Below are 14,889 nucleotides of genomic sequence, written 5' to 3'. Positions count from 1 at the left end.
TATATATATATATATATATATATATATATAAGTTAGACTCTATTCCTCCAGAACAGAAGCACTTCACTCACCGGTTTTTCATAAAGTTAAAAATTTACTTTATTGGTACAAAGATAAAATCCCCAAATGTTTCATCACCCACTGGTGCCTTGTTCACTGGGAGCTTAAAGTGCAGAAAAAAGTGTCTAATGCTAACCACTACCCCCACCTCTATAAATACCCATAGTGCTCATTGTCTATAGCGTGGGGCCAATCAAACTGACTTTGATTGGCCCCACACTATAGACAAGTATAGATATATACAGATATATATAAGAATATATATTTCAAAATGCTAAGAACATTTTCTACTATCTGAAGAACATTGTAATGTTAAATATTCATAGTAAATACACAGTAATACACTGTATAAAATATGATGATTAAAAATTATTATTCATGTTTAAGGTATTTGAGTGTAAAGTGCTATATATATATACAGTATATGTGTGTGTATATATGTATATATGTATATATGTATATATATATATATATATATATATATATATATATAAATACTTAAATACACATGTATACATATATACATACAGTATATACATATATATACAGGGAGTGCAGAATTATTAGGCAAGTTGTATTTTTGAGGATTAATTTTATTATTGAACAACAACCATGTTCTCAATGAACCCAAAAAACTCATTAATATCAAAGCTGAATATTTTTGGAAGTAGTTTTTAGTTTGTTTTTAGTTTTAGCTATTTTAGGGGGATATCTGTGTGTGCAGGTGACTATTACTGTGCATAATTATTAGGCAACTTAACAAAAAACAAATATATACCCATTTCAATTATTTCTTTTTACCAGTGAAACCAATATAACATCTCAACATTCACAAATATACATTTCTGACATTCAAAAACAAAACAAAAACAAATCAGTGACCAATATAGCCACCTTTCTTTGCAAGGACACTCAAAAGCCTGCCATCCATGGATTCTGTCAGTGTTTTGATCTGTTCACCATCAACATTGCGTGCAGCAGCAACCACAGCCTCCCAGACACTGTTCAGAGAGGTGTACTGTTTTCCCTCCTTGTAAATCTCACATTTGATGATGGACCACAGGTTCTCAATGGGGTTCAGATCAGGTGAACAAGGAGGCCATGTCATTCGATTTTCTTCTTTTATACCCTTTCTTGCCAGCCACGCTGTGGAGTACTTGGACGCGTGTGATGGAGCATTGTCCTGCATGAAAATCATGTTTTTCTTGAAGGATGCAGACTTCTTCCTGTACCACTGCTTGAAGAAGGTGTCTTCCAGAAACTGGCAGTAGGACTGGGAGTTGAGCTTGACTCCATCCTCAACCCGAAAAGGCCCCACAAGCTCATCTTTGATGATACCAGCCCAAACCAGTACTCCACCTCCACCTTGCTGGCATCTGAGTCGGACTGGAGCTCTCTGCCCTTTACCAATCCAGCCACGGGCCCATCCATCTGGCCCATCAAGACTCACTCTCATTTCATCAGTCCATAAAACCTTAGAAAAATCAGTCTTGAGATATTTCTTGGCCCAGTCTTGACGTTTCAGCTTGTGTGTCTTGTTCAGTGGTGGTCGTCTTTCAGCCTTTCTTACCTTGGCCATGTCTCTGAGTATTGCACACCTTGTGCTTTTGGGCACTCCAGTGATGTTGCAGCTCTGAAATATGGCCAAACTGGTGGCAAGTGGCATCTTGGCAGCTGCGCGCTTGACTTTTCTCAGTTCATGGGCAGTTATTTTGCGCCTTGGTTTTTCCACACGCTTCTTGCGACCCTGTTGACTATTTTGAATGAAACGCTTGATTGTTCGATGATCACGCTTCAGAAGCTTTGCAATTTTAAGAGTGCTGCATCCCTCTGCAAGATATCTCACTATTTTTTACTTTTCTGAGCCTGTCAAGTCCTTCTTTTGACCCATTTTGCCAAAGGAAAGGAAGTTGCCTAATAATTATGCACACCTGATATAGGGTGTTGATGTCATTAGACCATACCCCTTCTCATTACAGAGATGCACATCACCTAATATGCTTAATTGGTAGTTGGCTTTCGAGCCTATACAGCTTGGAGTAAAACAACATGCATAAAGAGGATGATGTGGTCAAAATACTCATTTGCCTAATAATTCTGCACTCCCTGTATATATATATATATATTTATATATATATACATTTATATATATATATATATATATATATATATATATATATATATAGGAGTAGGGGACGAGGCAGAAGAGGTGGGCAACAGTCGATACCCTCACAGGAAAAAGGTGTCTTACAGGACAATTCGTCCATAAATAATGTAGTCAATTTATCCTCTAGAAATCTTACTGAACAGTACGTTTTGCCCCCAGTTGTAAATTCAATTTGTTCTCCACTATATTGGATGTTAACAGGTTTGTTAGAAATTTAACTTTGAAGAAACATTTTTTTAAAGATGATAACGAACCTGTTAATGATGACGAGAATAGTCAAGTTGTTCATGCACAGTCTACTCTCAACTTTAATTTTGATGACTATGCTGCTATGACGGATATGCAGGAACTCATTAATGAGAATGACTGTACACAAGCAACTAGATTTGGTCCTTCTGAGAAAGATATTGATCTAAGCAGATTTAAAGAAAAAAGTTATTTTTTACCCCATTCACAGTAGGGGTCAAAACTTACAGGTATTCCAACAGACTTTAGAAACTCAGCTCATTGAATTAGACAAAAAAAAAACAAGACTACCAATATTCATAAGGGTAGCAATTTGACCACTCAGGAAAGAAAAGCAATTCAGACACTAAAAAATTACCAGAGTATTGTGATCAGGGAATCCGACAAAGGCGGTAATACGGTGGTCTTAAACTAAAGTGATTATTTGATAGAAGCCAACAGGCAACTTGCCAAGACTGATGTATATCAACCACTTTTGTCTGATCCCACTAAAACATTTAGAAAGCTACTATCAGAAGTTGTCTATAAAGCTAAACTGGATGGGGTTATTTCAGAAAAGGTAGTGGAATATTTACTGCCTAAGAATCCTGTGTGCACATTTTTCATCAGCTCCCTAAGCTGTATAAAGACCCGAAACATCCTCTGGGGCGCCCGATTGTGATCATTGAATGAAAGGGTTTCTGATTTGGTGGACACCTTTTTGCAGCCTATAGTTGTTGAATTATTTGGCTATCTAAAGGATACTACAGCATTCATTGAACAAATCAAACATGTAACTTGGTGTGACTCTTATAGATTTGTCACTTTAAATGTGACTTCTCTTTATACTTCCATTCCCCATGATTTGGGCTTGGAGGCATTAAAATTTTTTCTAACTAATCATACCACATATGATTTTTTCACTAATCAATTTCTTTACACAGCGGTTGAGTACCTTCTTTCACATAATTTTTAAAGTTTGAGGGTAAGTATTATCTCCAGAGACGTGGCACTGCCATGGGGGCGAAATTCTCCCCTTCCTATGCTAATCTCTATAGGGGGTTCTGGGAGCGGTGCCATGTCTTTGGAGATAATAATCCCTTTCGAGAGAATATTGTTTACTTTGGTAGGTATATTGACGACTTGGTTTTGGTATGGGATGGAGACCAACAATCTGTTGTTCGGTTTTTTGAATATGCTAACAGCAATAAATTTAATCTCCTATTCACCATGACTGAGAATGACAGCACTATTAATTTTTTGGATGTCACTCTGACCTCCTGTTTTGATACACACTCTATTGAGATTGAACTCTATAGAAAAAGCACTGCAGGTAACACTATTTTGCACTCAACATCCTGTCATCCTAGACACTCTATTGAATCAATTCCATATGGACAATTAGAACTAAACGAAATTGTACAACAGAACATAAATACCAATTACATGCCCAACATACCAATCAGAGACTAAAAGCCCGTGGATATATTGCTAACCTTTTGAATGAAACCAAATTAAAAGTGGACTCAATGAATAGGGAGGATTTGACTCTTAAAGACAAAAATAAGAAACAATTTAAACAAAGAACAGGTATCAAGCCCACTTTCATTACCAATTACAGTAAAGACTACACAAACATATGTGACATTGTACGTAGTTGCTTACCTATCCTTAAGAGTGATACCAAACTTAAGAAGATTATTGCTGAGGGCTGCTATTTTTCGGCTCGTAGAGCAAAAACTTTGAGAAGCATATTGACTCCTTCAATGCTACCTCAGAATAATAATCAAACATGGCTCATGAAAAGGATAGGCTGCAACAATTGCAATGGCAAAATTTGCAAAACATGCACTCATATTGAGCAAGGGATCAAATTCAAATCTAGCAGCACAAACAAAGAATTTGACATACGTTTTTGAATTACATGCAATACTACACGTTATCTGCTTGCTAACGTGCCAGGGATGCAAAAAACAATATGTAGGGTGCACGAAACGTGCCCTACGAGACAGAATTTTACAACATCTGAGAGATATTGGGAATCCGGATAGCACCACTCCTAAAGCAAAACATTTTAGGCAGTAGTGTTTATATGAGTGTAACACTTTATTTAAATGAATTGATGTTGTGTTTGGTGTACATTTATTTTTAGCTCTAACCATTTATGCAAGGTATTCACTTGCACTAACCTGCAGAAGGCAAATTTAGATTGTGCTTGGCAGTTCATGTTTACTTTCAACTTGTAATATGCGTGCAAGTTAGCACGGTCGCGATATTGCAATATCGCACCAGCGCTAATGATAGTCTGCCACTTTCAAGCTTCTAATATTGCTTGCAAACTTCACATGTGGGAGTTGGCGATAGTTAAATGTGATCTCCTTATAAAATGTATTCACAACCTGATAAATTAACTGCTGTTATAGATTTGACTGGTGCACACCCCCCTGTTATGGGCAGCTTTTCTCTAAATAGACTGGATGTATTCAGGGTTAAACTGGGAAATCAGACCGGCCCTGGAAATATTTGAAGACTGGCGCTAACTTGTGTGCTAATCTGACATTAGCCTTTTGGTAAATGAACAAAGTAGCAGAATTGCTATTAGGAATATGGTAAATAGACTATCCACAAATAAACGCCTCGCTGGAGTATTGTCAAACACAACTTATAAAGCTAAAGATTGAGATTTCTAGTCATTTACTAGTTACCTTGCATCTTGCAGATGTTGGAGTTTAAAAACCTAATTTTTAATGCAGGTCCACTTCTGTTTAAGAGTAGTTGGTTTGCCTTAATATTAACTCTTTGGTTTCCATCTTAGGTGCAAAAGTGCATTACTATCATAATCTCAGCTCTGGGTTCACTTTTCCTGAGTCAGAGTCTATCTGGCAAACCTTTTGGATTATGCAATGTGCATAAGCTAATGGTACAGATATGTTCACAATTTAGGTTGGGGACCAGTACCTAGAAGAGCCAGAGATAATTATTTTTTGTTGGACATAAAAACTAATAACACTTGAGTACAACCTACTTTCCACTTCCCCAAAACCCAGAAACCTAATTAATTATGAAATATTGCAGCAATCAATCATATTTGACAGTAACCCAGGCTTCTAATTTGTGGAACAAATTGCCATAATTCAGTGTGAATTATTAAAAAAAAAGTGAGGCCCTAAGGGTAAAATCTGCATTAAAACAAAATTCTCATTATCCTACCCCCACAATAAAAATGATAATTCTCCTCATTAAGAAACTGCACACAACAATATTAAGTACAATGGAGAATATATATATATTAGGATATAGGGCTATTTCTGCCAGACTGATTGTACTTACATTTACTGTCATTAACACACAATCATCTCTACTTTTTCTTTAAAGGGACATGATACCCCAATGTTGAAGCACATGAAAGTGATGCAGCATAGTTGTAAAAAACTGACTAGAAAATATTACCTGACCTTCTCTATATAAAAAAGGAAGATATTTTTCAATATTCACACCCCACTAAAAAGAGATGCTAGTCCCATGACTTTAAAGGGAGTGTGCATCAGGCATGTGCATGCACAGTAAAGTTATTTTCCTTTTCAGTTTAAGGACGTTTACTATGAAAATCTCATGAGATTTCAGTGAAATCTCATGAGATCACAGTAAAGTAAAGCATGACCTCAGCACTGCTGATGCTGATTGGATATTTTTTTCCCCAACTTGCAGCTAGAAAGCAGCTGAAGTATAACTGTTCAAAGAGCACTTACTCTTGTGAACTGAAGACATTTTTTAGGTACAATTTCTTCCCTTTTTACATTTAGGTGCAGCTTTTTACAGTTATGCTGCATCACTTTCAAGTGATTTAGCATATGAGTATTGTGTCCCTTTAATGCGATGTTTTTCTTCTTCTTAAGATATTAGAAGCTAGAGCAAGTCTTGCTCTATTTTTTCAATATAAAGTGCATCGTAGCAGAAACCACATGAAGTAAACTAAAAATGAGAAAATAAAATATTTGGATGTCTGGAAATAATTGTTTGCAGCTGGATACTGAAACTCTATAGTTTTCTTGAAACAAGTCTAAAAGACAGTTTTAATAGATAAAATAAGCACTGTGTGTGCATAAAAGTAGGTGAAATATCAAAAATTCCAGAACATATTATTTACATTAGCATCAATGTAATATTATACTCGGAAATCTATTAGGCATCAATTTATTATAAATATTGTTCTTTGTGTTTAAATGGATGTTTAAGTCAATATTAAAGAGACATTGAACACTTTGAGATGGTAATATAAAATGATAAATCATGGTCATGTAATTGGCAAGGTTGGGGCATTCTGTGGGCTTGGTCAGGTGTAGCAGTGGGGAAACTGAGCAAAGTGGTGGTGGGAAAATGAGAGCCAAGGACAATTGGGGTGGGCACATTGGTGGGCAGCCATTATGCTGGGGGGGCTAGTGCCCTTTGTCCCCATTTGGGAAGAGATGTTTAATGTTAGAGTTTACAAGTACTAGTTGGGCCAGAGACATTCTGATCATAGGTAAGAATATTTCAGCATATAAATTGTTACATTTTGGACACATACTTATTAATTAATGAACTATATATATATAATTGAATTTCTATGTATAGGGTGCACGCAGTCACAATTTTGAATTTAGCAATTGATATACGTGCTACAGCCCCAATTAGGAATGAAATATACACGTAAAACTGGAAGAATAAGTGTTATACTAATATTAAAGGGACACTGTAGTCAGAATTGTAATGTGTATCTCACACAAGTATACATGTTAAACAAGCTTTTTATAATGTGGATGCTGTATTAAATATGTACCGTTTTCACAATATATACGTTTAAAAAAATTAATTTTCCAAACCCACTGTGTTGTCTGCCGTTACGGATTCCCAATCCGGACTGACAACTGCAGTTGTAAGATGGCAACTCCGAGACGCATTGCGCATGCGCGAGTTAGCGCAACGTCATCGGATACGTCACCTTCTTATCTAATCGATTGAAATTTTAAATGCGCATGCGTTCTTTTTTTTCCTGTTAGCTATCATGTCGGCTTGAGTGCCGCAATATGCGCATGCGAGAGGAATGAAATGGTATTGCGCATGCATTGAATCCGGATAATATAATTTAATTATATGCAAAAACAACACATCCGATTGGCGAGTTTCTTAGCCCTTAGACGGCCCACATTTGAGGGCTGGATGACGTGACGTCATGGGGATAAAATAAAATATGATTTTACTGCAAAAGGGAGCTTTGTTTCATACAATAACAAGGTATATTACATTGCTATGATATTTTAAATGTAAAATGTTTGTTCTGTTTTACAGTGAAAAAAAAGTTAGTAATCCTTTAACACCTACTAAAGTAGGACACGGCAGCACTGAATATAAAATTATTGCTTTAATGAGAATAAACAATCCTAAAATCCACCAATCTCTTTACAGAAAGACCATGGTACCAAAGTACCTTCCCAGACAAATTCAACACACAAATATGCACAAACAATTATCCCCACATGCTAGCATGTCCCAAAGCCGGCTATAGCAACAGTCAATAAGATCACAGTCTGGGCACACAAGTGTAAGAACACGCTCCGGTGACTATCAACAAGCAGCTTGTATAAATAATATTCCCTGTTAGTGGATAAAAATAAATCCTGCAATACTCAGGAGCCGCTCCACTTACCTTTCACCGTGATCTTTCTGATCCAGTGCCTGATGGGCCTCTGTTTTACTTACAGCTCATTTATAACGGTTCCTGCGGTGCTTCACTTGAATATCCACAATGCAAGACTCCAAGACTCCAAGCCGCACAGCTGACTCACTCATCGTTATAATCGATTCCAGTGCCCGGTAGGTCCTCCTTTCACTCACGGACGTACGTGGTAGCTAGTGCGGGACTTCACTTGGCTCCTTTGTGGGTAGTGAGCTCACAATCCATGCAAAGAACAGCTGGGCAGCAATCAAACTTGTTACTAAAAGTAAACTTCCACCATAATGTCTCTGGCCACCCATGGCATCACTCATTTACCAATGAGGTGCCACTTGCACCTCTAAACCAATAGCCATGTGTGCATACAGAAACCTGTCAGTTGACACGCATGGCTATTGGTCCAGAGGTGCAAACTTCACCTTATTGAAGGAGATCGATGTGCCGTGGGCGACCAGAGCCGCTGAGTTTAGCACTGTGCAACGGCACAGATAGGGTGAGTTTAGCACTCTTTTTTACATATCTCATCGCTTGAACTCCCCTTGATTTTTAGTGATGGTAAATCCTAGTGTTTGTTATATGCTTGGATTTACCATCACTTTAATCAAGTTAGTTAAATGTACATCTATTTTCAGAAAGTAGACTTTCCAAAAAACTTTTAGAAACTTGGGGCCTGGTGATCTAAAGCTCTCTGCTTTGGTGAGATTATCTAAGAAGTATCGTCAGTATTGCAAAGTCACATTTTAGTTTAACTGTTTATCTAGCTATGAGGACTTCTGGATGTGTAAGAGACACATAAATTACAGTTTAAAAGAGCCCCAAAATATTTTATGGGATTTCTCTCCATGCGGTGACTTTTTGATCATTAGAACCTTGAAAACTAACCAAGTTTAACTGAGCTGTAATAGGAGATCACAAAAAAATATTCTTGATTGGATTTTTTGTTCCATGAAAATAAGCAATGGAAAGATTGTTAAAATTACATTAAACAGTACAACAACTGTTTAACCAGCTTTGTAGTTTATTATTAAACTCCTAACTTCAGCCAGATTATGAGTTTTGCGTTATGAGTGGCTCAGTAATAACTTGCAAGTTATTTCCACCGCTCACCTTTAATAACGCTGCTATTACAGGTTTTTCAAAAACCTGCGTTTGCGGGCAATATGGCAGCATTGAGCTCCATACCGCACACAAATACCAGTGCTGCTTTGAGCTGGTTTTACATGCTTGTGCACGATTTACCCATAGACATCAATGGGGAGAGCGGGCTAAAAAAAAGCCTAACACCTGCAATAACAGAGCGTAAAGCTCCATAACACAGCCCCATTGATTCCTATGGGGAAAGAAAATTTATGTTTAAACCTAACACCCTAACATAAACCCTGAGTCTAAACACCCCTAATCTGCTGCCCCTGACATCGCCGACACCTACATTACACTTATTAACCCCTAATCTGCCGCCCCCGACATTGCCAACACCTACATTACACTTATTAACCCCTAATCTGCCAATAGAATGCAAGCTCAATCCTATTGGCTGATTGGAGATTGAAGATGGAACTGCTCCGTGTCGGAAGGATGAAGATTTCTGCCCGCCTGGAGGACGACTTCTTGCCGCTTGGATGAAGACTTCTCCCGGCTTTGTTGAGGACTTCTTGCTGCTTGGATGAAGACTTCTCCCAGCTGGATGAGGATGGTTGTCCGGTCTTCAAAAACTGTAAGTGGATCTTCAGGGGTTAGTGTTAGGTTTTTTAAGGGTTTATTGGGTGGGTTTTATTTTTAGATTAGGGACTTTGGAAAACGTAAAAGAGCTAAATGCCCTTTTAAGGGAAATGCTCATCCAAATGCTCTTTTCAGGGCAATGGGGAGCTTAGGTTTTTTAGGTAGTTTTTTTGGGGGGGTTGGTTGTGTGGGTGGTGGGTTTTACTGTTGAGTTGTTTGTATTTTTTTTTTTTACAGGTAAAAGAGCTGATTTCTTTTGGGTAATGTCCCGCAAAAGGCCCTTTTAAGGGCCATTAGCAGTTTAGTGTAGGCTAGGGTTTTTTTTTATTTTGGGGGGGGCTTTTTTATTTTGATAGGGCTATTAAATTAGGTGTAATTAGTTTAAATATTTGATCATTTCTTTTTATTTTGTGTAATTTAGTGTTTATTATTTTTTGTAATTTAGATCAATGTATTTTGTTAATTTAATTTATTTAATTTTAGTGTAATGTTAAGTTTTAGTGTAAGACAGGTTAGGTTTTATTTTACAGGTAACTTTGTATTTATTTTAACTAAGTAGCTAGTAAATAGTTAATAACTATTTACTAACTAGTCTACCAAGTTAAAATAAAGACAAACTGTTAAAATAAAGACAAACTTACCTGTGAAATAAAAATAAAACATAAGCTAGATACAATATAACTATTAGTATTTATTTACTTTTAAATAGGATTAATTTAGGTATTAATTGTAATTTTTATTTGGGATTATTTTAATTATGTTAAAGTTAGTGGGTGTTAGGGTTAGGGTTAGATTTAGGGTTAGGTTTAGGGGTTAATAACTTTAGTATAGTGGCGGCGACATTGGGGACAGCAGATTAGGGGTTAACAAGTGTAGTTAGCTGGCGGCGATTTTGGTGGCAGCAGATTAGGGGTTAATAACATTAATATAGGTTGCGGCGATGTTAGGGACTGCAGATTAGGGATTAATAAGTGTATGTAGGTGGCGGCGACATTGGGGGAAGCAGATTAGGGGTTCATAATATTTAACTTCTGTTTACAATGCGGGAGTGTGGCGGTTTAGGGGTTAATATGTTTATTATAGTGGCGGCGATGTCCAGAGTGGCAGATTAGGATTTAATAATTTTATTTTAGTGTATGCAATTCGGGAGAGACTCGGTTTAGGGGTTAATAGGTAGTTTATGGGTGTTAGTGTACTTTGTAACACTTTAGTTATGAGTTTTATGTTACAGTTTTGTAACGTAAAACTTATAACTACTGACTTTCAGGTGGTGGTACAGATCTTGTAGTTATAGACTGTACCACTCTCTTTTTGGCCGGACAGGGAAACTCGTAATACCGGTGCTGTGAAAGTCCCATTGAAAAAGGACTTTTTAAAAAGTGCGGTAGTTACGTTGCGTGCCGGCCAAAAAAGTGTGCGGTACAGCTATACCTACAAGATGCGTAATAGCAGTGGTAGTGAAAAAGCAGCGTTATGAGGCTTTTTCACTCATAACGCAAAACTCGTAATCTAGCCGATTGTATTTAAAATATTTATGTATGTTTCTATTTAAAACTATATGCCGAGATTACGAGTTTGGTGTTAACAGGGGTGCGTTGCTAAGGAGGCTTTTTTTTCTACCGCTCCGTTAAGCCAACGCTGGTATTACAGGTTTTTTTAAACCTGGCGTTAGCCACAAAAAGGTGAGCGTAGAGGAAAATTTAGCTCCACATCTCACCTCAATACCAGCATTGCTTAAGTCAGCGGTGAGCTGGCTTAACGTGCTTGTGCACGATTTCCCCATAGGAAACAATGGGGCTGAGCTGGCTGGAAAAAAAAACCTAACACCTGCAAAAAAGCACGTCCAGCTTCTAACGCAGCCCCATTGTTTCCTATGGGGAAATAAAAAATATGTCTGCACTTAACATCCTAACATGAACCCCAAGTCTAAACACCCCTAATCTTACACTTATTAACCCCTAATCTGCCGCCCCCGACATCATCGCCACCTGCATTATACTATTAACCCCTAATCTGCTGCTCCTGACACCGCCGCCACCTACATTATACTTATAAACCCCTAATCTGCTGCCCCCAACATCGCCGACACCTACATTATAGTTATTAACCCATAATCTGCCCCCCCCAACGTCGCCGCAACTATATTAAATTAGTTAACCCCTAATCTGCCGCCCCCAACATTGCCGCAACTATAATAAATTTATTAACCCCTAAACCTAACACCCCCTAACTTAACTATAATTTAAATACATCTAAATAAATTTACTATAATTAATAAAATTATTCCTATTTAAAACTAAATACTTACCTGTAAAATAAACCCTAATATAGCTACAATATAACTAATAATTATATTGTAGCTAGTTTAGGATTTATATTTATTTTGCAGGCAAGTTTGTATTTATTTTAACTAGGTACAATAGTTATTAAATAGTTATTAACTATTTAATAACTACCTAGCTAAAATAAGTACAAAATTACCTGTAAAATAAATCCTAACCTAAATTACAATTACACCTAACACTACAAAATCATTAAATAAATTACCTAAACTACCTACAATTAAATACCATTAAATTCAATAAACTAAATTACGGAAAAAAAAACACAAAATTACAGAAAATAAAAAAGAATTACAATAATTTGAAACGAATTACACCCAATCTAATCCCCCAAATAAAATAAAAAAGGATTCTATCAGCCAATCGGAATTAAAATAGGAAAAATCCTATTGGCTGATTCAATCAGCCAATAGGATTTTTCCTACCTTAATTCCAATTGATAGAATCCTATCAGCCAATCGGAATTCAAGGGACGCCATTTTGGATGACGTCATTTAAAGGAACCTTCATTCTTCGTTAGGACGTCGTTTGAAGAGGATGGCTCCGTGTCGGCTGGATAGAAGATGGCTCCGCTCCGGAAGGATGAAGATAGAAGATGCAGCTTGGATGAAGCCTTCTGCCGTCTGGAGGACCTCTTCTGCCCCGATCGGATGAAGACTTCGGACCCTCTGGATGACCACTTCTGTCTGGCTGGGTGAAGACAGCTCAAGGTAGGGAGATCTTCAGGGGGTTAGAGTTAGGTTTTTTTAAGGGGAGATTGGGTGGGTTTAGAGTAGGGGTGTGTGGGTGGTGGGTTTTAATGTTGGGGGGGGTATTGTATTTTTCTTTTACAGGTAAAAGAGCTGATTACTTTGGGGCAATGCCCAGCAAAAGGCCCTTTTAAGGGCTATTTGTAATTTAGTATAGGGTAGGGAAATTTAATTATTTTGGGGGGCTTTTTTATTTTATTAGGGGGATTAGATTAGGTGTAATTATTTTAAAATTCTTGTAATTCTTTTTTTATTTTCTGTAATTTAGTGTTTGTTTTTTTTCATAATTTAGTTTATTGAATATAATGGTAGGTAGTTTAGGTATTTTATTTAATAATAGTGTAGTGTTAGGTGTAACACTACACTGTCGGATCAGGTCCGCAAGACCTATGATGAATAGGCCTCACAGTCTACTCCATCATTTGTATTGTTTAAAACTATAGATAATCCCTTTATTACACATTCCCCAATTTTGCATAACCAACATGGTTATATTAATATACTTTTTATCACTGTGATTACCTTGTGTCTAAGCCTCTGCAGACTGCCCCCTTATTTTAGCTCTTTTGAAAGACTTGCATTTTAGCCAATCAGTGCTAGCTAGCTGCTAAAAGGCGGCCTTCAAGGGCTTAGAAATTAGTGTATGAGCCTACCGAGGTTTAGCTTTCAACAAAGAATACCAAAAGAACAAAGCAATTTTGATGATAAAAGTAAATTGGAAAGTTGTTTAAAATTGCATGCCCTATCTAAATAATGCAAGTTAAATTTTGACTAGACTGTCCCTTTAACCCCTTAAGCCAACCCGACGTATATATATATATATATATGTTGTGCAGTACTTTGCTTATTGTACCACACAACGTATATAAACATCAGAGCTGCAGGAAGCTCCAGCAGTCTCAGCTGTAAAGTTACAACTGAGATCTGGAGTTCCTGAGCTCATGGCATCTGTCTTCAGCACGATGGATGCTCCATTTCAATAGGAAGACAGATGCCCGATTTTTACAGTTAGTGAGACACATACTGTAATGATCGTTGCTGGGGCCAGTGGGAGGGTGACCCATATATACAGTATATATATATACTGTATGAATATTGCTCTACTAAGCATACTATATATTGCCATCAATGCATCTATAAATTGGCAAAAGTATACCAATATATAGATTTATAGGTTTATAGATTTATTACTTGTCACCTATAAACTTACTTTCCGCTGTCTTTTTTTTTTTAAATCTTTTTCTTTTTGCCGACCAGTGAGAATCCTGCTGATGCTGAGGTTTCCTGTTATTTGCCAGTAATTGGGTGACCCACTAAGGAAAGCCACAAATACATTTTTATAGCTCTTAGTGGAATTATTTCAGGGAGAAAGAGTGCAGTAGTTATCTGTATTAAATTTTACTACCAGATTTGGGGTTTTCCTGCGGCAAGATATAAACCTTAAATTTGGCTAAATGGTAAAAAGATTTTATAATGTTGAGGAGGCATACGAAATTGTAAATGATATAGACTGATATTGATCCCTCTGAATCAGAGTACCATCCTAATTCAGAAAGCGAGGAAACAAGTGGCACTGATGTGGAGCCCCATATCCTCCCCTCCAAAAAAATAGGCCTAATCTCCACAAGAACAATTTACAGAGTCTCAATGTGACAATTTAATTTGGAAGCCCCCTCATATTTATAGTCCTGCTGGTATCAGTGTAGACATCACCAATTTCGTTTGAGCTACATATTTTTTTCACATGCTATTTTTGGAAGAAATGGCTTGCCAGACTAACCTTTATGCAGATCACTGCTTGGCCCAGTAATTGGATCCCAAAAAATATTGCAGAGTTAAAAAAAAATGGGGAATCACTCTTACTATGGGCATTATACACAAGCCAAGCATCAAATCATATTGGTTTACCCACCC

The sequence above is a fragment of the Bombina bombina genome, chromosome 1, assembly GCF_027579735.1.
Source record: "Bombina bombina isolate aBomBom1 chromosome 1, aBomBom1.pri, whole genome shotgun sequence".
In the NCBI taxonomy this organism is placed as follows: Eukaryota; Metazoa; Chordata; class Amphibia; order Anura; family Bombinatoridae; genus Bombina; species Bombina bombina.
The sequence above is the reverse complement of the archived record's forward strand: the minus strand, read 5'-3'. Positions refer to the sequence as shown.